The following is a 23,947-nucleotide window of genomic DNA, read 5'->3' as shown; positions in this document are numbered from 1 at the left end:
GTAATTATTTGTTTACAGTCTGTGTCTCTATTAAAATCTAGTTGGCCCAGCCTTGTTTTTCATTGTGTCGGCTGTGACCAAGCACAGTTCTAGCTGTAAATTTTTAACGTATATGATTCATGTTTCTGAAATAGCAGGTTAGAAGGCACATTTTAGGTCAGTAAGTATCTCAAAATATTGGTAAATATTTTGAATAGTCTAAGAGGAGTTGGGAGGCATTTTTTTGCCCCCAGTGTGTTCCTTCCAAAAAAAAAAATCATAAAATCTACTTTCCTGAAATCCCCTATTTCTTTATTTTTTTTAATAAAAACTTTTTTTGATGTGGACCATTTTTTAAGTCTTTATTAAATCTGTTACAATGTTGTTTATGTTTTGGCTTTTTGGGCATGAGGTGTATGGGATCTTTGCTCCCAAATCAGGAATTGAACCCTCACCCCACACTGGAAGGTAAAGTCTTAACTACTGGATCACCAGGGAAGTCCCAATCCCACATTTCTTAGAAGTATTCAGTTGCAAGCAGCATTTTGGCACTGAGGCCTGCTTGAATGGGCTAAGTGATCCTTCCTGGGCAGCCCTTCTCACCGATTCTCCCCTACATTTTTTTTTTTGTGTGTGTGTGTGGCCTTGGAGTGGTTTGTGGGTTCTTTGTTCCCTGACTCTGAATTTAATCTGGTCCCTCAGGAGTGAAAGTTTGGAGTCCTAACCCCTGGACCGCCAAGGAATTCCCTCCCCGACAGTTTTATATTTTTCTGGGTGTGAGCATCACCCTTATTTATTGGAGTCCTGTGGTCTACCCATCCATGTGTTGTGCTGAGGATACAGTGGTGACCAAAATGTGGGCTCTGTGGTCAAAGATGGAGTTCATATACTGGAAGTTTTAGAAGCAGACTCACGTCTTAGAATGCATACAGTGAATTTCCCTGCGGCCTTCATTTTTGTTGTTGTTGTTGTTGTGGACGAGTTGACACATGGAGAACCACAAATAAGTTTGCGAGTCACTGATTTGACTATTTGTGATAAGGATCCTCTGCTATAGACAAAATGAGAAAAGGCTATTTCAACTCACCTTTTCCTTCTATATCTTTACCCCAAACACATACTTGGCGCGGTGCTGTCAATGTTCATTTTCACAGTATCCCTGCTCTAGAACCCAGTTTGTTCTTGGGTGGAAATCTAGTCGCTTTTGGAGAGCCGTTAAGTGTAAGTGAAAATCAGTCATATCTGACTCTTTGTAACCCCATGGACTATACAGTCCATGGAATTCTCCAGGCCAGAATACTGAAGTGGGTAGCCTTCCCTTCTCCAGGGGATCTTCCCAACCCAGAGAAGATCTCCCACATTGCAGGCGGATTCTTTACCCACTGAGCCACCAGGGAAGTCCAAGAATACTGGAGTGGGTAGTCTATCACCTCTCCAGGGAATCTTCCCAACCCAGGAATTGAACCAGGGTCTCCTGTATTGCAGGAGGATTCTTTACCAGCTAAGCTACCAGGGAAGCCCTAGCAATTTGTAAATCCTCTCACTGCTCTTGTTCCCAAGGGCCATAATAACTAAATTGGGTGATAGAATGAGATCCGTGGTAGTTTGTCACTTTAATGGGAGACATATCCTGACTTTGCAGTGACTTGGAAGTCTTCCTTAAAGCACAGAACACATCTTGGGGATGGGAGCTTGTTTGCACGGAATGTTTAAAATTCCAGTGCGGGGGGGGATGCCAAAGAAATGCTCAGTGGAGGGACTGCCTGATTTTGAAATTGCCAACCTGGTTGCCTCACTGGTAAGTCTTCTTCAATTTTTAGCAGCAGTCTCCACTGCTTATTGTGGAGCCCATCATTAACCAGCGAGAGGCTCAGAATCCTCACCTGTAAAATTGGGATGATTTGTACTGAAGAATGTATTTGCAGGGAAACAGTGGAAAAACAGACATAGAGAATAGACTTATGGACATGGGGAGAGGGGAGGAGAGGGTGCGATGTACGGAAAGAGTAACATGGAAACTCACATTATCATATGCAAAATAGATAGCCAACAGGAATTTGCTGTATGGCTCAGGAAACTCAAACAGGGGCTCTGTATCAACCTAGAGGGGTGGGATGGGGAGGGCAATGGGAGGAAGGTTCAAAGAGGGGGATATATGTATACCTGTGGCTGATCCATGTTGAGGTTTGACAGGAAACAACAAAAGTCTGTAAAGCAGTTACCTTTCAATAATAAATAAATAAATAAATAATAAATAAATAATTGGGATCGTTTGATGAACCTCTGAGTGGTTTTGAAGACTGAGTAACATCTGTGAAGTGACTAAGAACAGAGTCTGCCCTTAGTACACAGCAGCCTCTGTTGACATGGAAGACTTTTCTTATTCCCTAGCATTTAGAAAGACGGGTTTATAGTATTTTTAAGTTACAGTAGTTCATATTTATTAATAATGAATCCACAATGTATTTCAGGTACCATAGATTGAATTCTTCTTGATTTATAAACTGATATCTAGCTGTTGAGATTTTCCCATATGGCTTAGGACAGTGTTGAAGCAAATCTGCAATTATTTAATTAATGAATATTATTATTTTACTTGTACAGTCCTCAGTACTAAGTATGAGAATGAAGTTCTCTATATAAATTATATCATTTACTGCTTGCAGTGAAGATGCTGAAGCACACAGAAAGGTCAAGTGACTTGTTCAAGGCCAGATTGGAGGGTTCTGAGCACTCCTCTTTCCCTTTAGCACGTGTTAAATCACTGAGAAGCAGGTCCCTCTGAGTGGCAGACGCCAGAGCTTTGTGCATGGCTTTCAGTCTGGGTTGGAATCAGGTGCCTGCCCGTGTCATTCCGTAGTTAAAAGGACTCATGCTCGTTGTTAGGTGTAGAGCTAGCACAGCTCACTCATGAGCACTGCACTTTACTTGTGTTCCTGCTGGGCCCTTCCTGTAGTCCGTCCTCTCTCTAGTTCTTAGTGGCCTTGGAGGAAGCAGTATAGCTAGTGGTTAAGAGCCCAAGGCTCTGAAATTGGACAGCCTGGAATTAAATCCGAGCTCTGCCAGTTACAAGCCATGTCAGCTAGAGCAAGTTACTTATTTCTGTGTCTCAGATTCTCATTCATAAATTGAAGATAATAAATAGTATTTAAAGAGTTGTTGTGAGGATTAATAGAGTATACTCACACACACGGGCTTCCCAGGTGGCTGGCTCAGTGATAAAGAATCCGCCTGCCAAGCAGGGGATGCAGGTTCAGTCTCTGGGTTGGGAAGATCCCCTGGAGAAGGAACTGGCAACCTACTCCAGTATTCTGCCCTGGGAAATCCTGCCGGGGTCCAGCCTCAGTGGATCCAGGGAATTCAAAAGGGGGGTGGAGTTGGCATCTTAGAAAGGACTATTTAATTAGAAAAGAGAGATTAGGAAAGAATAGTGTAGTAGGAAAATTAGTGGAGAAAAGATGCTGAATAACTTGGTTTACATGGAAAGCTAATAAAGTCTCAAGACAAGAAACTTGCACCACCAACGTAGGCCACTGGTGCCTGCTTGAATAGCGGAGGGTGCCCCGCCTTGGGCTCCCTCTCACGTGGGTCTTAGAAGCCAGGGCAAGTAAGTAGACATGGTGAGCCTCCACGCTCCAGATGGAATTCAGCCAGAAAAGAAGAGAAGGAGAAAAGACCTCACGGGGGGAACCAGTCTTTCCAGTGACTGGTGCATCCTTTATTGTCCGGGAAAGCTTTGTATACTTTTGGTTGTACATAGAGATCAATGGATAATACAAAATTATGCAGTGTCAGCAGCCCTGACTCTTATCGAGACCAGGCTTTCTCTCTGCATACCTAGCTATATACACAAGTCTTAGGTGATTTACATCATCTTCTGGCCAGGAGGCCTATTAGCATTTTATGGCCCTTTTCTGATAAGGGTCCATCAACCAGAAAACTTATTTGCCTTAAAATTGTTGTTCTTACTAAAGTCTTACTAATAGTTCTTACTATTAGTCTCAGAAAGCACTAATTAAGGTTACATTCTTACATAGCAAGGATACAACAATTTATAACAAGGAAAGAGGAGTACAGTGATTTATAACAAAGAGAAAATTGATTAACTCAAAAGTCTACTATTGCTAACATCAAAACTACTATATTCCTTTTTCTATATCCCAATTACATTGATTAATATCCTCCAGGTGCCTAAAAGATAAAGAATATGGAGGCCTGGCAGCAGTCATTGACTCAACAATGAAAACCCATCACCAATATAATTCTTAGCTCTTTAGAAAAGGCTCCATATCTTTAAGATGTTTTAAGCTGCGTTCCTCTTGCGGTTGAGGGGCTGTAAACAATCACAAGTTGTGAAAGTCTCTTACTGTCAGGCAAGTTAGAGAGCCATCAGAGGGGTTTGAGCTGAGACACTCCTTTTATATGCAGGAGACTGTTAACTGGAGCTCTAAGTTAACTCTTTCCAGAGAAAGGTGGTCAGGGTAGCCCCCTGTTATGTCAGAAGGGTGGAAAGCACAGTACAATAAAGCAGGCAGACTCTGAGGGTAGATGCTCAGGAAAATCCAGGGGTACCTCTGAGGCCTGATCTCAGCCTTTGCCTTTTGCCAGGCCCCCTTCCTCATGACCTTTGCCACGGGCGGGATTCCGCATGCTGACTCCCAGCAAAATCCCATGGACAGAGGACCCTGGTGGGCTATAGTCCATGGGGTCGCAAAAGAGTCAGACACATGTAGCCACTAAATGATAACACACACACAAACACACACACACACACACACACACACACACACAGTACACAGTACTTAAGGTGCTTAGAACAGATCCTGGCACATAGTGAGTATTCTGCAGTGTTTTCAGTTGATAATAAGATGATGGTGTTCTTTGAGCATATCTTGGGCCATGTCATTTTTGTCTTCATATTCTGCACGAGGTCTGCCCCAGTGTTCTACATGTGGTGGGCATTCCATAAAGGTCTATTGATGAAATGGATGGATGTGGCTGGGTGGAAGGGTTGAATGCAGGACCAGTTCTTTTTTACCCTGAAGTAGTATTTGCCTCATTGAAATAAGGTCTCTGTTTAGTTTCTGATTCAAGATTGAATAATTAGAAGTTGACCCAGAAAAGTTAAAATTATTTGTCAATCATAAATAGTTATTAAGTGCTTACTGTGGGGTGGGCACAGGGTAAATATTTTATGATTAACTTACACAGCCTTTCAAGAGCCTTGTGAAGCAGGTACCATCCCATTTTACAGACAGTAAGTTTCATGTTGCATTGTGTTGTGCATGCTTAGTTGTGTCTGACCCTTTGAGACCTTATGGGCTGTAGCCTGCCAGGCTCCTCTGTCCATGGGATTTTTCAGACAAGAATACTGGAGTGGGTTGCCATTTCTTCCTCCAGGGGACCTTCCTGACCCAGGGATCGAACCTCTGTCTCTTGCCCTGGCATCTGGCTCCTTTACCACTGAACCACTTGGGGAGCATTCACTTTTACCCCTGTAGTTAAGAGGGAGGACTTTGAATCAGGGGAAACTGTGAAGCCCACATCACCAACAGAGCTGTCATCTGAGCTCTGAGATGTGTGACCTTTAGCCTAGAGTAAAGCACTCATAGACAGTTGTATTATCTGTTATTATTACAGCTTCTCTGAGGCTGAATCATAAATACCAGTACTACTTGAGTTCAAGTGTGAGAGCCCTGGATACTTGGTGTTTAGCGTGTCATAGCAAGCATGTCACGGGTGTACAAACTACAGATTCCTTTGTTGAAAATTCTGGCTTTGGGGAAAGTCTTCATATTGAAGCTTAAATTTTAGTACTTAAGTTTAAAATTATTTTCTATATGATGTCTTTGCTGGAAATGGAAAAATGCTGTCCAAGGCTCTCAGTAGTGCTTAAAATGAGTTAAGTGTGGAGTTGTCTTCATTTTCTCATTCCTAGGTTAAACTCTTTCTTTGAGTTTCATACTTTTCATCCTGTGGATTTCATTTGCCTTTGGTTCTTTTCAGTTTTCCCCAGAAGTATTAAGAGCCCAGGATTAGTCACTGTGAGCCTGGCTGGTATTTATTATGACCTGAGGCAGCATGTCCTCCTTCACACAGTCTGCGAGGTGATGATGCCTCCCCTGTGTGAGGCGACACACAGTACTGAAACACTGGTTGGAAAGATCCACTGGAGAAGGAAATGGCAACCCATTCCTGTATTCTTGCCTGGAAAATTCCGTGATCAGAGGAGCCTGGTGGGCTGCAGTCCATGGGGTCATAAAGAGTCGGACACGACTGAGCTCACACACACACAATGTGCACATCCAGTATGGAGAACATATGCTCGAGAAGCAGAAAGAGGTCATTCCACATTCTGCCGGCGCACTGTATGGAAAGCTGTGTGCGTATATACATGTGTGCAAACGTGTGTGTGTGTGTGCACATGTGTATGTGCACGCATGCTGTCAGTACAGTTCTGCTGGCTTGTACTGGGAAAGGCCTATTCTCCATTTTCCTGAATGGCAAACTCCTCTTTGCTCACAGTATGTGAGATGCAAATATTATTCTTGTTGCCAATTTCCTTTTGATTAGCTTTGTATCTAGGGCTGCAAGTTTTCCTTTGGACTATTTTTTTTCCTGATTGTTTTCTCACCAGTGGTTAGGAATAGAAATGGAAGGAGGCCAGGAAATGACTTATCTGAAAAGGAGTCTTCTCCCCACCCCTAAGTACATGCACGTAAACAGGAAGAAAAATGAACAGCAACTAACTTTTGATTCCTTGGCTAGATTATAGTGTTTTATTGTGCCACTTAGAAGAAGAGTTATGGAAATATATGTCAGAGTGATAGCCAGCTGGCTATCTGAAGTGAGTATCAGCTTTCTGGAAGCAGTAGAGATATTTTCCTGTCATTTTATTGCATTTTTTTAGAATTGCCTGACTGCTAGAGAGTGTTTCTCTTGCCACAGTGCTGCAATAAAAGTAAACACATACATTTCTAAGAAACAGATTATTAGAGAGTTTCTTTGCACTGTTTAAATAAAGAGCATTTGTTATATGCTCCAAGCGTTTGATTCTTAACTCTTCCCAAGGAGCAGCCTGTGCCTCTCAAACATCACTTAGCACTGAAGGAATCTAGAGAAATTGCGAGGCAACCGGTGCTGGACCTGCCCTTCTCTGGTAAACTAGAGACCTGGATGACACACGAGGCAGTTGCTGTCAGTCCCAGGAACACAGGCAGCCAGCACTTTGATCCGTGAGAGGAGTCGCATGAAGTGAGACGCACAGTTGCCCTAGTTTTCTGCGGGAGCACGTTTCCTGTTGTGTGCGTTTCTTGGTCTGAGTACCAGGAGCGGGAGCGTATTATAGCCTGGTGGTCTCCAGAATTCAGGGCTGTTGAAGAGGCTGAAGTTTGTATGGCAGGCTGCTGGGGAGGAGGGAGCTGTGAGAGGGGAACGCAGAAGCTGAGATGTGTATCCATACAGGTTGAGACCTAGCAGAGAGCAGCTTCTCCGAGTGGGAAAGAGAAGGGGCCAGGCAGGGGTCATGCAGTGTGGAGAGAAATGGAGAGTTCTGGGTTAGCCAGGGTGGAGAGACCTCATTGAGCACCTTAACCGTTCCCTTGAGACACCAGAAAGACCACGCCTAGGGGTTAAGGGTCATGCACTAGGACTGAGGACATAACTCATAGACCCATCTTAACCAAGTATAAAACCAAACCTGATGGAACTGAGAGGATCTGCCAGTGACTTAGCTGCCATCAGCTGCATTAGCGTGTTGTAGCCATGGTGGTGAAGTTCAGGCCAGGCAGGGATCACCAATGAATGCTAAATCTAAGGGGAAATTTGATGAAGGCAAAATGTTTGCATGGTCTGAAAACATCTCCCCACAGATTACTTATTATAAGGGAAAAAAAAAACCACAATTTTTCTGGGGAGAAACTGGACAGCACTTTGGCTCGGTGATCGAAATTTATGCCAGGGAGGGGCACATAGACTTCACATACTTTCAGCTATGACACCAGGAGAAGAAAACATCACCTCTGTAGTTTTCTGGCTGATAATGCATAAGGTGAATTGAATCATGAGGAAATGTCAGACAAGTCAAAATGGAAAAGTTTTGTTAATATAAGAAAAGGAAATTAAAAGTTGCTCAGTTGTGTCCGACTCTTTGCGACCCTATGGACTAAACAGTCCATGAAATTCTTCAGGCCAGAATACTAGAGTGGGTAGCCTTTCCCTTCTCCAGGGGATCTTCCCAACACAGGGATCAAACCCAGGTCTCCTGCACTGCAGACAGATTCTTTACCAGCTGAGCCACCAGGGAAGCCCAAGAATACTGGCGTGGGTAGCCTATCCCTTCTCCAGGGGATCTTCCTGACCCAGGAATCAAACGGGAGTCTCCTGTACTCCAGGTGGATTCTTTACCAACTGAGCTGTCAGGGAAGGGGAGGACTATATAGTCCCTTGTACAGCAAGGAGATAAAGCCAGTCAATCCTAAAGGAAATCAACCCTGAATATTCGTTGGAAGGATTGAGGCTGAAGCTGAAGTTCCAATATTGGCTACCTGATGTGAGAAGAGCCAACTCATTGCAAAAGACCCTGATGCTGGGAAAGATTAAAGGCAGAAGGCGAAGGGGGTGACAGAGATAAGACTGTTGGATGGCATCACTGATTCAGTGGACATGAGTTTGAGCAAACTCTGGGAGATTGTGAAGGACAGGGAAGCCTGGCATGCTGCAGTCCAGGGGATCACAAAAGAGTCAGACACAACTGAGTGACTGAATAACAACCACAGATATTCTCCTGAAGTGTCAGTATCATAAAAGATAAAAAAGAGCTATATGTCTCAGATTAATGACAGCTAAATGCAATATCTTACCCTGGACTGGATCCTGAATTGGAGGAGAAAGAAATGCTGTATAACACATTATTGGGTTAACAAGATGGTTGTCAATTAAAGCATTGTATTAATATTAAATTTACTAAGATTGATACTAACATTATGGTTATATAAGAATATACCTATTTTTAAGAAATAAATTCCAAAGTATTTAGCGCCATGATGTATGGAACTTTTTTCCAAGTGGTACAGAAACAAAAAAATGTTGAGTGGATGTAGGTATCTGTAGAGAGACAGAGATTGAATGATTCTATGTGTTAAATGTTAATAGTAGGTGGATATTTGGGTAAAGAGTACATGGCATTCTTGATATTATTATTCTACAACTTTTCTCTATACATGAAATTATTTCCAAAAAGAGAGAGAGAAAGAGAAACAAAGCCTAGCAATTCTATGACTTAAAGAGAAAAAGAAGGTATGTGGAAAAGATACATATGTTTCTTAACTATCTTGTTGTGAATTTTCCACCCTTTGGGTTGTCTCTGGTGAATAAACATTTAATTCCATGGCAGTATCTGTGTCACTCAGCTGCTCCTGCTGCTGCTAAGTTGCTTCAGTTGTGTCTGACTCTGTGTGACCCCGTAGATGGCAGCCCACCAGGCTCCCCCGTCCCTGGGATTCTCCAGGCAAGAACACTGGAGTGGGTTGCCATTTCCTTCTCCAATGCATGAAAGTGAAAAGTGAAAGTGAAGCCACTGAGTCGTGTCCAACTCTCAGCGACTCCATGGACTGCAGCCCACCAGGCTCCTCCGTCCATGGGATTCTCCAGGCAAGAATACTGGAGTCGGTTGCCATTTCCTTCTCCAGAGTGTCACTCAGCAGGCAAAGGCATTTCTATATCTATTGGCCAAGAAAGTATATGTAGTACAAGAAGAAATAATAGTGCTGCTTTTCAGATTGAAACAGTTGTATCATTTGGTGCCCTGGAAGAGATTGGAATGAGGAGTCATTCAGTTCGGTTCACTCGCTCAGTTGTGTCTGACTCTTTGCTGCCTCGTGGACTGCAGCATGCCAGGCCTGCCTGTCCATCACCACCTCCTGGAGTTTACTCAAACTCATGTCCATTGAGTCAGTGATGCCATCGAAACATGTCATCCTTTGTTGTCCCCTTCTCCTGCCTTCAATCTTTCCAAACATTAGGATCTTTTCCAGTGAGTCAGCTCTTTGCATCAGGTGGCCAAAGTATTGGAGTTTCAGCTTCAGCATCAGTCCTTTCAATGAATATTCAGGACTGATCTCCTTTAGGATAGACTGGTTGGATCTCCTTGGAGTCCAAGGGACTCTCAGGAGTCTTCTCCAACACCACAGTTCAAAAGTATCAATTCTTTGGTGCTCAGCTTTCTTTATAGTCCAACTCTCACATCCATACATGACTACTGGAAAAACCATAGCTTTGCCTAGCTGGACCTTTGTTGCCAAGGTAATGTCTCTGCTTTTTAATATGCTGTCTAGGTTGGTCATAACTTTTCTTCCAAGGAGCAAGCGTCTTTTAATTTCCTGGCTGCAATCACTATGTGCAGTGATTTTGGAGCCCCCCAAAATAAAGTCTGTCACTGTTTCCACTGTTTCCCCATCTATTTGCCATGAAGTGATGGGACCAGCTGCCATGATCTTAGTTTTCTGAATGCTGAGTTTTAAGCCAACTTTTTCACTCTCCTCTTTCACTTTCATCAAGAGGCTCTTTAGTTCTTCTTTGCTTTCTGCCATAAGGGTGGTGTCATCTGCATATCTGAGGTTATTGATATTTCTCCCGGCAATCTTGATTCCAGCTTGTGTTTCATCCAACCCAGCGTTTCTCATGATGTACTCTGCATATAAGTTAAATAAGCAGGATGACAATATACAGCCTTGACATACTCCTTTCCTGATTTGGAACCAGTCTGTTGTTCCATGTCCAGTTCTAACTGTTGCTTCCTGACCTGCATACAGATTTCTCAGGAGGCAGGTCAAGTGGACTGGTATTCCCATCTCTTTGAAGAATTTTCCACAGTTTATTGTGATCCACACAGTCAAAGGCTTTGGTGTAGACAATAAAGCAGAAGTAGATATTTTTCTGGAACTCTCTTGCTTTTTCGATGATCCAGCATATGTTGGCAATTTGATCTCTGGTTGCTCTGCCTTTTCTAAATCCAGGTTGAACATCTGGAAGTTCATGGTTCACATATTGCTGAAGCCTGGCTTGGAGAATTTTGAGCATTACTTTGCTAGCGTGTGAGATGAGTGCAACTGTGTGGTAGTTTGAGCATTCTTTCGCATTGCTTTTCTTTGGGATTGGAATGAAAACTGACCTTTTCCAGTCCTGTGGCCACTGCTGAGTTTTCCAAATTTGCTGGCATATTGAGTGCAGCACTCTCACAGCATCATCTTTGAGGATTTGAAATAGCTCAGTAGGAATTCCATCACCTCCACTAGCTTTGTTCTTAGTTATTGCTTTCTAAGACCCACTTGACTTTGCATTCCAGGATGTGTGGCTCTAGGTGAGTGATCACACAATCGTGATTATCTGGGTCGTGAAGCCTCTTTTGTACAGTTCTTCTGTGTATTCTTGCCACCTCTTCTGAATATCTTCTCCTTCTGTTAGGGCCATATCATTTCTGTCCTTTATTGTGCCCATCTTTAAGGAGTCATAGAGCGTTCTAATTCCGACTCTGATGCTTGCTGGCTGAAGGGTCACTGGAAAGTTCCTTAACCTTGGGATATTCGGCCACTGCATTTTACAATAATATTTGCCTAGCCTCAGTATCTTACAACTTCAATGAGAAAATGCATATGAAAACTTTTTGTAAATAATAATGGTTTCTTCTACAAACATAGAATTACTATTAATAGTTTAGTTAAATATGAAAATTGCCTTGGACCAAGGTAAAGACTTTCCTTAATTCAGGCGGCCTTTCTTCCTTTTAAATGTCAAGAATGATTATACAAGAGTGTTTTTTTTTTTCCCCCTTGGACCTTTTTGTTCCTTCTGATTGCCTCGTTTCCAATTCCCTGCCTTTATTATTCCAGGCAAAGCTGCAGGGACAAAAGGAGTGGTGTCATTTCTGAATTTCAAGAACAGTGAAGTAGGAGATGGGAGAGAGCGTACGAAAGGACACGTAAGTCAAGCTGAGTGTTTTCAACATATGTTCTCAAACATCTCATAGATCTGAAGTTCCTCAGAATCTCTCCTGCTTAGTTCTGCAATGGTCTGTGAGGCTCTGATGGATAGAGGGATCTTTCTGGTCTTCAGCCCCAGATCAAAATCAGTCAAGGAAAGGCCAGGGTGGTTTGCGGGAGGAAGGAGAAAGGTTTGAAGAGGCCACTTTACCCATTGGAGGCGGAAGGCAACATGGGTCAGGGTTGGAGAAATACATGAAACAAAGGGCACCGGAAACACTGTCTCTCTGAGTCACTGCAAGTGACAGAAAAGGGCCTTGCCAGATCAGAAAGCTTCAGGGAGGCCTGGGGCAGTCATTTCCTCTAATCAGAATTGCCCTGGGTTGCAACTCCTCATCCAGGAAGATTACGTTTACCAGATCTGCTCCTTCTCTGGAGCTGAAGAGTCTAGGCCAGTGCTTCTCAGACATGAGATTAAGAATTTGCCCTAGAACTAAATGTGGAAACTTCTTCACTTCTTTTCAGAGAAAGTCTGTCTACCAAAAGTAAAAGTCAGTTGAACTAGACAGTGTTCTTTATAGTGGTAGTTGACTTCCATTCTGGCGTATAATGTTACTATGTCCATATATATATCCAAACAAAAATTGCCTAGTTTTTAATCTTGATAAGAATAGTATATTACATGTGATATTCTGCAGCTTTCATTTTTTTCACTCAGTTTTACTTTTAAGATTCACTTGTTGCATGTAATAGTAGTAAATGAATTTTTATTGTTAAATAAAATTCTACTCCAAATATCGATCATAGTTTATCTGTTGCTCCATTTCCTTCTAACATTTGGTATTTTGTTGCCATTCTAATGAGTATAAAATAGTATATCATTGTGGTCTCAATTTACACTTTCTAATGAATGGCGAGATTGAGTAGTTGTTGTGTTTTTTTTTAAGTGTCCTTTGGAGAGCAGAGTTTATGACTTTAATGTAGAGAAATTTTTCAGTCTTGTTTCTTTTTTTTTTTTGGTTTTGTCTTTTGAAAATAGTCTAGCAGTCTAACTTTCAATTGTGTTGTAGTTTCATTGCTCATCTTCATTCTTTTTGATTGAAGTTTTTATTGATTTGTGTTCTCACATATTGTATCTTTACATGTTTACTTGGGTTCTTTTCTAGTTCCTCTATTGAATATTTACTCCCTTGGAAGGTGGAATCACTACTTTTAGAATAACTCCCAAGAACAGAGTCTATTTTCTGCTAAAGTATCACTTTTCTTTTTACCCAGAATCCTAGATATGTGGATCTCTGACTGAAGATGCCCTTCTTCCACATGTGGAGTACAGGAAATAGATACTTACTGCTGTGAATTAGAGGCGTCATCTCTGTAGACTTCTGTAGACTTATATTCTGCATCCTCTTAATGGACATAGAAAGTAGCTTGAAGATTTTGGTCTCTAAAATGTTAAGTTGCCTTGTGCTTCGGCACATAGGGGGAAAAAATATTATTTCAAAATAGATGTCAACTGAGAGTGCTGATTTAATAGTTTTTTAATTCATTCTGCAACAGAAACATCATCTGTAGGCAATCATACCTTTTCAGAGACTACACAGATTTGATGGGAGTGTGTGCATTAGGATTTTGTGTCGACAGTGACATGTTAGACAGGTTTCTACTCTGCAGAATCTTTGTGCTTTGCAGGTTATAAATTGGATTTTTAATGCTAGTGTTATCATAGAGAAGGTAGGCACAGAAAGCATCCCCAGGGAATGCTGAGCTCTGTGATGAGAGATTCTCCGAGGGGCTACCTCTTATTGGACCCATACCTTCACTTGGAAAATATAAATATCTTTTATTTATAAATGTCTTTTCCTCCCTTGGATAGCAAATTCTAGTGAGTGGTTACTTAGTATGTGTTCTTATTTGCTTGGTTATTGTTGGCTGTCAGTTCACGTCCTACTGCCATTTTGGTTTGGTTGGCTGAACACTCCAGGAACTTTGCCTGGAGAGCTAGGAAAGAGATGAAGAAGAAGTGGAGAAGTTTACCAGGAATGGCCAGTGGGTCCCCGAGGAGGTCCTGCCCAGGCTTTGGGCTGGGGAGCCATCATTCACAAGCACAAACTGCTTGGATCTGAAAAGGGTCTGGTTACCACTTCCTCCAGTTCTGTTGGCCTGGACTGGCCAGTTCATTTGATAGATCAGCAACTGGCCCTTTGAGCCACCCAGTTCTCCTCTTTTAGGAAGACTGTGATTTGCATCATTAGCGTGATTTTAATACAGTTCACCTGAATGCAGTTTCTTTCCTTCCGTAAAACTGTGACTCCAGTTGTATCAAAATGGTGCAGAGAGAGAGCTCCAGAACGTGGTCTTTCAGGTGTCGTTTTAGTGAGGGCATCAAAACTAGGGCTTGACAGGCATTGTCAGGATGAGTGACCATAAACCTGAGTTTGCTCACCAGGCCCCATTGTATGACCCAGAGCTGTGCTTTGCTTCACACTCGCTGTACATCTCCCAGACTGTGGTCCTGATCGTGCTTTCTAGACCAAGAACAGTTCCTCACTGCTCTCTGACTCAATCCTGGAATACTTGGCCATTTGTAACATTTTCCTTCTTTCTCACATGACATCATAAATTTGTATATTTCTAAAGAAGGTTCTGAAAAGTAGAATTGTTTTAAACACTTTCTTCTCCAACCTGCCCTCCTTGCTTTCACCAGATTCGCATCTGAATACTTGTTATTGCACCCTTTGTCTGATGCCTTCAAACATGCCGACAAAATAATTTCTGTCTGCCTTTGTCTGAGGCCAGGTGTTTGGGGTGGGAAGCATGATTTAGAGGGAGCCACGTTAGGTTCCTCAGTAGCCAGATGACCTGGCTTCAAGTTGAATGTCTGCTTGAAGTCTGTATGACTTTGGTTAATCACTTAGCTTTTCTGTTTTCATTTTCCCACCTCATCTATTCATATGCTGGAGCAATTGTTCTCAAATGTTTTGGTTTACAGTTCAGCCGCTCAGTTGTGTCCGACTCTTTGCGACCCCATGAACTGCAGCACGCCAGGCCTCTCTGTCCATCACCAACTCCCGGAGTCCACCCAAACCCATGTCCATCGAGTCGATGATGCCATCCAACCACCTCATCCTCTGTTGTCCCCTTCTCCTCCTGCCCTCAGTCTTTCCCAGCATCAGGATCTTTCCCAATGAGTCAGCTCTTTGCATCAGGTGGCCAAAGTATTGGAGTTTCAGCTTCAACATCAGTCCTTCCAATGAACACCCAGGACTGATCTCCTTTAGGATGGACTGATTGGATCTCCTTGCAGTCCAAGGGATTCTCAAGAGTCTTCTCCAACACCACAACTCAAAAGCATCAGCTCTTCGGTGCTCAGCTTTCTTTATAGTCCAACTCTCATATCCGTACATGACCACTGGAAAAACCATAACCTTGACTAGACGGACCTTTGTTGGCAAAGTAACGTCTCTGCTTTTTAATATGCTGTCTAGGTTGGTCATAACTTTTCTTCCAAGGAGTAAGTGTCTTTTAATTTCATTGCTACAGTCACCATCTGCAGTGATTTTGGAGCCCAGAAAAATAAAGTCAGCCACTGTTTCACCATCTATCTGCCATGAAGTGATGGGACTGGATGCCATGATCTTAGTTTTCTGAATGTTGAGTTTTAAGCCAACTTTTTCACTCTCCTCTTTAACTTTCATTAAGAGGCTCTTTAGTTCTTCTTCACTTTCTGCCATAAGGGTGGTGTCATCTGCATATCTGAGGTTATTGATATTTAAGGCCCCTTTATACTCTTGAAGGCCCCAAAAGGCTTTGCTTGTATGAGTTATAGCTAGCATTTGCAGCAGGCAGAGAAATAGCCCCCCAAAGATGTCTACTTCCTAATCCCCAGAACTGATGCATATGTTACTTTACCTGGCAAAACAGACTGCCAATGTGATTACATTAAGGATCTCGCAGTGCAGAGATTATCCTGGATTAATCAGGAGAGCTCGGTGTAGTCGAGAGTCCTTATAAGGGGAAGGCAGTGTGCAGGTGGCCTCCAGAAACTGGAAGAGGCAAGGGACACATTCTCCTCTGGGTTCAGGAGGAGCTCAGCCCTGCCAACACCTCCATTTTAGCCCTGGAAGGCCCGTTTGTAGACTTCTGACATCCAGAACTATAATTTATGTCATTTTAAGCTACCCATTTATAGTCATTTGTTATAGCAGCAATAGGAATCTAATGTAAATATTTTCTGTTAAAAATTGAAAGTGAAAAAATTTTTAAATTTATTTAGACACAATAAATTCTTATAGGTTAGTAGCATCAATTACTTTTTTGGGGGTAGAATAGCTATTTTTCAACTGTTAGTGAGACAACTACCATTGCTATACATTTTTATAAATCTCTTTTAATGTCTGGCTTAATAGAAAGTACCTGGATTCTCAAGTCAGCTTCTGCATTCAATTTGTTGTGGTATCACGTGTCATGTAACTTCTGAAAAACTCCCCTGAATATACTCACAGAGAAAGAGCATTGAAAAGGCAAATACCATCTTAATATTATTATAAACATAATTTTGGCCTCATGCATTACCTATAACATAGGCCTCTGAGGAAGTACCCTACTTTGAGAACATCTGGGCTAGGACATAGCCACACAGCTATACCTAGCTGCCAAGAGTCTGAGAATTGCAGTTCTTATTCTAGGGGCCAGCTTTTAAAAGTGAGGGTTTAGAAAGGGACATTAAAGGACACTGATTATTATATATCAAAGTTTGATACCCATGGTAGGTAGACAGTTGCCAAAATGTTGGTTTCCCTTCTCCTTGTCCTCATATTAGCTCGGAGAAATGGGCATTCTGCTTAGACCACATCCTGTAGAAATACCTAGGATAGAACACAATGGCATGTAGGTGGAGTCATAACTGCATAGCATTGCATTTTTAGCATTTGTAGATTGATTATATGAAATGTCTTTTTGTTTGGTGCTCACAGACAGCATTTGATGGCTTGTTTGGGTCTTTTGCATTTAACAATGCACTTCCTTTCCTTGGGTAGGATTATAGTTGAAATTGAACTTCAGCCTAGCTTTGATTCATAGTTGTCCATAAAGGGTTTGAAACTGCAAGGGGAGTAACATTCCCTCTCGGTCATTTTGTAGGTAGTTCCTGCTTCTCCCTGTCAGTATTCTTTTGCTGAAGAGTAACCCAGTTCCAGTTTCTGATGTGAAAGAGCAGTTAGGAATATTTGTGCAAAATAGCCTATAGTTAAAAAAAAAAAAGTATGTAAATACAGTAAAAACAGTTTGTAGTTAAGTGGCATGATTTTGAGCTTAATATAAAGCTTAATACTGATCTCATTAATTGATGATATATGTTTAATGTATTTTTAGTGCTGTCCTCATCTTTAAATTGATTATTATAATAGCTTTTGGGTGAATAAGGACTTGGAAGATATTTTAACATCCCGAATATGGTTGGTTCAACCTCTGGAGTGGGAGAATCCTTTGTATGTTTCACAGGGTTGACTGTCTATTTCCTGACTGAACTGATTGGAAACAAGTTTTGATTTGGGATGGAGGTGGGGGAGGAGAAGAAGCAGAATTTAGAGGCTCAAGCACTTGGGGAAAATGTGTACCTGATGTTTCCTTGGGGAAAATGTGTACTGACTGGTGGGTACTGTGGACCAAAAAAAAAAAAAAAAACCCAAAAAAATGCTGCCTGTTGTTTTAGTAAAGGATTTAGTAAGGACTGTTGTGGCCATAAAGCCATCAGCCACTGCAGCAGCCACCCAGACCTTGCACCATGAGGGGAGCTCAGGATGGAGAAAAACAGGCTGCTCACCATCAAGCCATCAGCCACTTCAGCCACCTGGACGGTGCACCGTGAGGGGAGCTCAGGATGGAGAAAAACCCAAAACTGGCCCCAAACTGGATAGCTAAGATGCTTATCAAAGGAACCCAGACTCTTGCATCTTCCGCATACATAAATTAGCCTGAGATGTCTGGATTTTTTTGATTAAGAGCAATCTTTTGATGTTTACCTATTTTTTTTCCCCTGTAGGAAAAATTCCTGTATCTCCTGGCTCCTCCCTTATCTCTTGGAAAGAGTTTTTCAAAGCTATCTGCAAGACAGCAGTCCCTGGCTATCGTCCTTAGTAAGGTCTGCGAACAAACATAACTCTCCACTTTTAGGCTGTGCATTGTTTTCAGCTGACAGTACTCTGGGGCCAGAGGGTCACTGCAGTGTCTGGCGACAATTGTGAACTGCAGCTGGTCAGGGCAGTTTTACTCGCTTTGCTCTTTTCCCCAGTAGCCTCTGAAAACCACCTAGTGATTGCCAGTTTCTGCTCTACCCTATGGTGTACTGTGTTAGCAGGAATTGGATTGAAACCTTAGTTAAAACAGAGAGGGTGGAAGCAATTTTTTTGTGACTCCAACTTGAGGTACCACGAACTCCTGGTACTAAGCACCCTGGATCTGGGGTACTCAAAGTTTTTAGCAACTAGCATTATAATGGTAGCACTTATCACACATATGAGCATAACAGAAAAAGTGTAAGTGAAACTGATAGGAAGGGTTGTCCCTATGTTAGTTTCTGAATACGTTTCAGGTCATCACCAGTGGTTCTCCATGCAGGTCATCCCTAAGACTTGCCAGGTGTTTCAGGAGGCAAAAGTGAGGTTGCCCGTAGCGCACTGCCCTCTGTAGGGGTTTACAGTCACATCCATGTGGTGGCAGAGGTTAGCGTGCTGATTCCGTGAAAGTCTTAGTTAAAAGCCACGTGGTCATTCATTGCAGCAGCTAGCAATTTTGAAAACATGGGCTGGACTATTTTTCTGATCCTCTAAAATAAGAACAAAACAATTGTTTTAAGATTGCAAAACAATGAGTGTTTTGATTTGGCAGTTCCTGCATTTGCTAATCACTAAATGTAAACTATTTCTCTGAGCAAGAGGCTCCACTAGCCAAGAGCTGTGCCTTATTGTGTTTTTTTCATCAGCTCTTTAGCAGGCCTGGGCCCAGGAGGCATTTCAGGCTTGTAGCCAGCCCTCCCAGGCCTTCAAACACACTTTGTTGCCTCTTTCACAGAGGGCCCCAGGGTGTTTCGGAAGCCATGTGTGACTTTAAGGAAAAGATTAGAAAGAGGCAGAAAAGCACGTACTACAAACTAGCTGCTTTTGGGGACTTTTTTTCTTTCACTCTCATTTCTGACTGATTTCCGGGCTGACTCCCACAGCAGCTGTTGCACGCACTTGCTCCTTTTTGGACTCCTGGCCTCCCCTAGCCCAGCCCACGGCAAATGCCCTCAGAAACAAAGTCCTGGAGGGACTTCTCTGGTGGTCCAGTGGTTAAGAATCTGCCTTCTGATGCAGAAGACACGGGTCCGATCCCTGGTCGGGGAGCTAAGATCCCACGTGCCATGGGACAGTTTAGGCCCCCACACCACAACTAGAGAGCCCGTGTGCTGCAGTAAAGGTCCCATGTGCCGCAGATAAGACCCGATGCAGCCAAACAAATAAAATGTTTTTTAAAAAAGAAATGAAGCCGTGGGGACAGAGCCTGCCCTCTGCCTTCCTCCTCTCCACCACAGTCTAGCTGCCATTTTCCTGCAGGTGTCACAGCTGGGCTGGTCCTGAGCTTCATCGGGTACAGGTGTGTCTTATGTCTTCCTCCCTCACACGTCTCCCTCGTCCCGTCCTGCCCTCTGTCAGCTGTCCAAGCATGCTTCTGCTACATTGAGCTACCCTGTTGTACGATTCTTGAAATGGGTCAACTGTCCGATGCCTCCAATGGTGTCTTTCACATTCAGACCCATTCATTCCCTCAAAGCCACACTTCACACATTATAATCTGATAGACGTGCCTTGAATATTCAGAAAACATTTATTGACCACCTCCTGTGTACACAGCAGCTGTGTGCAGATGCCAGGAGATACAGAGATGAATCAGACCCTTTGTGCTGTTGGTGGAGAACGGGAGGGAAATGTGAGAGCAAATAGTGAGAGATGACTTCCAGTAGAAACATGGGCCAGCTGTAGTGAGGACACAAGGGGAGAGGGGGCGACTTGGTCCCAAAAGGCGTGTAAGTATGGCCCCCGAGACAGGAGAAGAGGGTCAGAGTAGCCATCAGCCAGAAGTGGACTCACCCCCTGCCCAATGGGATTCCATCGTGACTAGCCTAGAGCAGGGGGACACCTCTGTAACGAAAGGATCTCTAGTGGTGGATTTGGCTCACTGCGGCAGAGGGTTGGAAAGCAATTTGGGAGGCTGCAGCTATCCCTCAAGTAACAACATGGGTAGGCTTTGACCTAAGAAGGTGAATGGTCCTTGGTACAGTTTCCCAGTGCTGGAGGACTTCCTTATATTCTTCCACTTTAAGAATTTGTTGGTTATGTACTCACTGTTTAATGGCCCTGATACTTAGATGCTGTGTTTTTGTGGGAAGGCCTCATAAATACTGAGTTTCAGGATGAGCGTAGAGTGCAAAGACCTCCCAGTCCAGACCAGATCCTGTTTTACTTCTCATTCATGGATAGTACTTGCCCCAGTTTGTAACTGTGTGTGTTTGTAAGTATCTCTCCACTCTTAAGTTCTTTTCAACATGAGATCTGTTGGTTTCCTCTTCAACCTATGTCCATATTGCCTCCACTGGGCTTGGCATAATAAGGAAAGAATGAACAGAGCAGACACCCAGCCTGGAAAGTGAACAGAAAAGTCAGCGGTGGGGTTTGCACAGTGAAGCCTGAGAATAGATGATTGACTTTTTTTTTTTTCATTTTTCAAATTGAAGTGTGGTTGATGTACACACGTGTACAACATAGTGATTCACAATTTGTAAAGGTTATACTCCATTTACAGTTATTATAAAATCAGTGGCTATATTCCCTTTGTTGTGCAGTATATCCTTGTAGCTTGATACCTTAGACTTTGTTTGTACCTCTTAATCCCCTACATATCTTGCGCCTTCCCCCTCTTCGCTCTTCCCACTGGTAACCACTAGTTTGTTCTCTATATCTGTGAGTCTGTTTCTTTTTTCTTTTAAATTTTGGATAACAGAGTTCTAATTTGGTCAAGGAAAAAGGGCAGAAGAAAGTCCTCATTTACTGAAGTCCCTTCCAGCAGATGATGTTTACAGAACCAAAAATGTGTTTTCAAAATAGGATGTGCTTAATGGAACAGATATATATTCTGATTATAGTAGTGCTTATATGAATCTATACATGTGATGAAATACTATAGAACTGCACACAAAAGAAAGGGGTAGGAATTGAACATGTCAAAACAAATGAAATCTTAACAGGGTCTGTATTTTGGTTAACAGTATTGTACCAATGCCAAGTTCTGGCTTTTAATATTTTTATGATGGTTATGTAAGATAAGAGGTGCATACATGGGAGCTCTCCAATATTTTTGTAACTTCTGTATGAGTCTCAAAGTATTTTGGAAATTCCCTGGTAGTCCACTGGTTAAGACTCTGTGCTTTCACTGCTGAAGGCAAGGGTTCAATTCCTGGTTGGGGAACTAACCACAAGCTGTGTATCATGGCCCCAAAAAAGTTATTTAAAGGCAAATAAAAATAGATATTACCAAGTCCTGGCAAAGATACAGAACAACTTGAACTCTCTTGCACTGCTAGTGGGAATGTAAAATGGTACAGCCACTTTGGAAAACCTGGGTTTTTTTTTCTTTTTGTTTTTGTTTTTTTTTACAAAGTTAAATATATACTTACCATGCAAGACAGCAGTTTTGCTCCTAGATACTTACCCAGAGACATAACCTCTGTTCACACAAAAACCTGTAGGCTAATATTTGCAACAGTGTTATTTATTTTATTTATTTAGTTTGGCTGCTTGAAAGAACTTAATTCCCTGACCAGGGATTGAACCCAGGCCCTCAGCAGTGAAAGATCAGAGTTGTAACCACTGGACCACCAGGGAGCTCCCAACAGCTTTATTTCTAATTGCCCATAACTTGAAAAGACTCACATGTCCTTCAACAAGAGAGTGGATAAGCAAACTGGGCATCAATGGAATATTACTCAGTACTAACAAAGAACAAACACAACTAACTGGATGAATCTCAAATGCATTATGTTATGTGAAAGAAGCCATGCTCAAAAAGATACATTCTGTACATGATTCCATTTATACGACATTCTGGAAAAGGCGAAAGTGTAGGGTTAGAAAAAAGACCAGTGGTTTCCTGGGGCTGGGAACTGGAGAGAAGCTTGACTTACAAAGGGTATAGGGAACTTTTGCCTGTATCTTAACTGTGTGATGATGACATGACTATATGTTTTGGTTGAAACTTATGGAATTGTTACCTGAAAAGCATGGATAACTGCATAAAAATTATATCCCAATAAATCTGACTTTAAGATGAAAACACCAACAGCAAAAGTGAATAATTAATGATGTTCTTTAGCTTAAATACTCATGAAGAGTTCAGTGTCTGTCACTTGCCCATGATTGGATAAAGATTTGTGAAGTCATTGATTACAATGATGTCTTGTTCAAACACCAAAGTGTAGCCTCTTTAGTACTTTGGCCTCTAATTGAGCAATGGAAATAACTATGACTGTAGAGATGGATGTTCTAATATTTTTAAACAGAATGCTTTTGGGAGATTAAAACAAAAGCTTCTGATTCTTGCTTTAGCAGATGCAGTCTATAGTGTGTGAACATGTAATCAATTGTTGCTCTATCTCCTTTCCTGGCTTCTTTGCCCTTAGAACAGTCATTAATGGAGTAGACTTGCGTGCATTTTTAGATTGTTTTAAATCTCAGCTATAACAACTGGGCTGTGATTTTTTTTTTTTCCCCCTAGAATGGATGATTCAATATTGTATTGGGAAAAACCCAAGTTTCGATTTGGATGAGAAGGAAGGCTTATTTCGTCACTATAGCCAGTATAATTTAAATATCTCACAAATGTTGATAGCAGGAATTAGAAGATTCAGACTGAAAATTCAGTGGAGCTCTGAGGCAGTATCTCTTAATAACCACCATCTTCTGTAAATCGAAGTCAAAATTTGATTTTGAGGGAAGATTTAACTCTGAACTCTGCTTGATTTGTGGGGTTGAAGGATATAACTTCTCCCTTTATGGAACAGATAGCTGGATAATGCATGTGAGATTACAGCAGGCTTTTCCCAGTAGAAGACTCCTTGTTAATTTAAAACCGGGGCTTACTAGGTTGGTTTGGATTTAATGCAGTCCAGTATTTCAGCGGAGCAAACACTTAATCATTAACCACTTGTAATGCCTATTTTGAGGGTTGGGTTTGCACAGCCAAATAAGCCGCAAGCCTTGTTTTCAAGGAGTTCACCATCCAGCGTGGCCGCCTGAGCTGTGTGCAGCCCCCTTAAGTGCAGCTGCAGGAGAGACCCCCTAAGGAGGAAGCCGTGACCCGGGATGCGTCGCTTCAGGTGGGCCTTGTAAGTAAACTTTTGTTTGGTCCTGAAAGAGAGCACTCCGTTTTTCAGGCAGAATGAGCCAAGTGCCAAATAAAAGCTTTTGTGATCAGGGAATCATAACAAGGAAGCAGGGTAAAGAATTTCTTCTCTCCCTTCCCAGTTAAATAAGAGTTAAAGTCATACTATAAAAATTCAGACTAGAATATAGATAGACATAAATACCAGAAAGAATATATAAATTATACTAGAAATACTGAAATACTAGAAGGATATAAAATTATAAGTAAATTACCCCTTTTGTTTCTCTATTAGTTTCTATTGCTGGTATAATTAATTTTTACCACATTGTTACTGTTATGAAACAACACAAATTTATTATCTTAATGCTTCTTTAAGCCAGAAGCCCAATATGGCTCTCACTGGGTTAAAATCAGCATGCCTTGAGACCTTTGGCCTTTTCTGGGTTAGAATCAGCGTGTCTGAGACTTCTGAGAGGCTGCCACTATTCCTTGGCCTGTAGCCTCTTCCTCCATCTTCTCTCTGACATTTCAGTTCAGTTCTTTGTAGTCAAATCCAGGAAAGGGTTTCTGATTTT

General features: G+C 42.1%; 1 protein-coding gene across 5 annotated transcripts in view; it reads left to right on the top strand.

Moving 5' to 3' along the window:
* Positions 1 to 23,947, top strand: part of SGMS1 (sphingomyelin synthase 1) — a 323,847-nt gene that overhangs the window by 89,039 nt on the left and 210,861 nt on the right. For 4 of the 5 annotated variants that reach the window (XM_040254683.1, XM_040254684.1, XM_040254687.1 and 1 more), the window contains exon 3: positions 11,868 to 11,956. The gene's annotated coding sequence lies outside the window, so the exon portion shown is untranslated. Of the gene's footprint in view, positions 1 to 11,867; positions 11,957 to 16,239; positions 18,097 to 23,947 lie in introns of those variants that run through there. The other variant, XM_040254686.1, reaches the window with a different exon arrangement.

The sequence above is a fragment of the Oryx dammah genome, unplaced genomic scaffold (genome assembly GCF_014754425.2).
Source record: "Oryx dammah isolate SB20612 unplaced genomic scaffold, SCBI_Odam_1.1 HiC_scaffold_14, whole genome shotgun sequence".
NCBI classification, from domain to species: Eukaryota; Metazoa; Chordata; class Mammalia; order Artiodactyla; family Bovidae; genus Oryx; species Oryx dammah.
The sequence above is the reverse complement of the archived record's forward strand: the minus strand, read 5'-3'. Positions and strand labels throughout refer to the sequence as shown.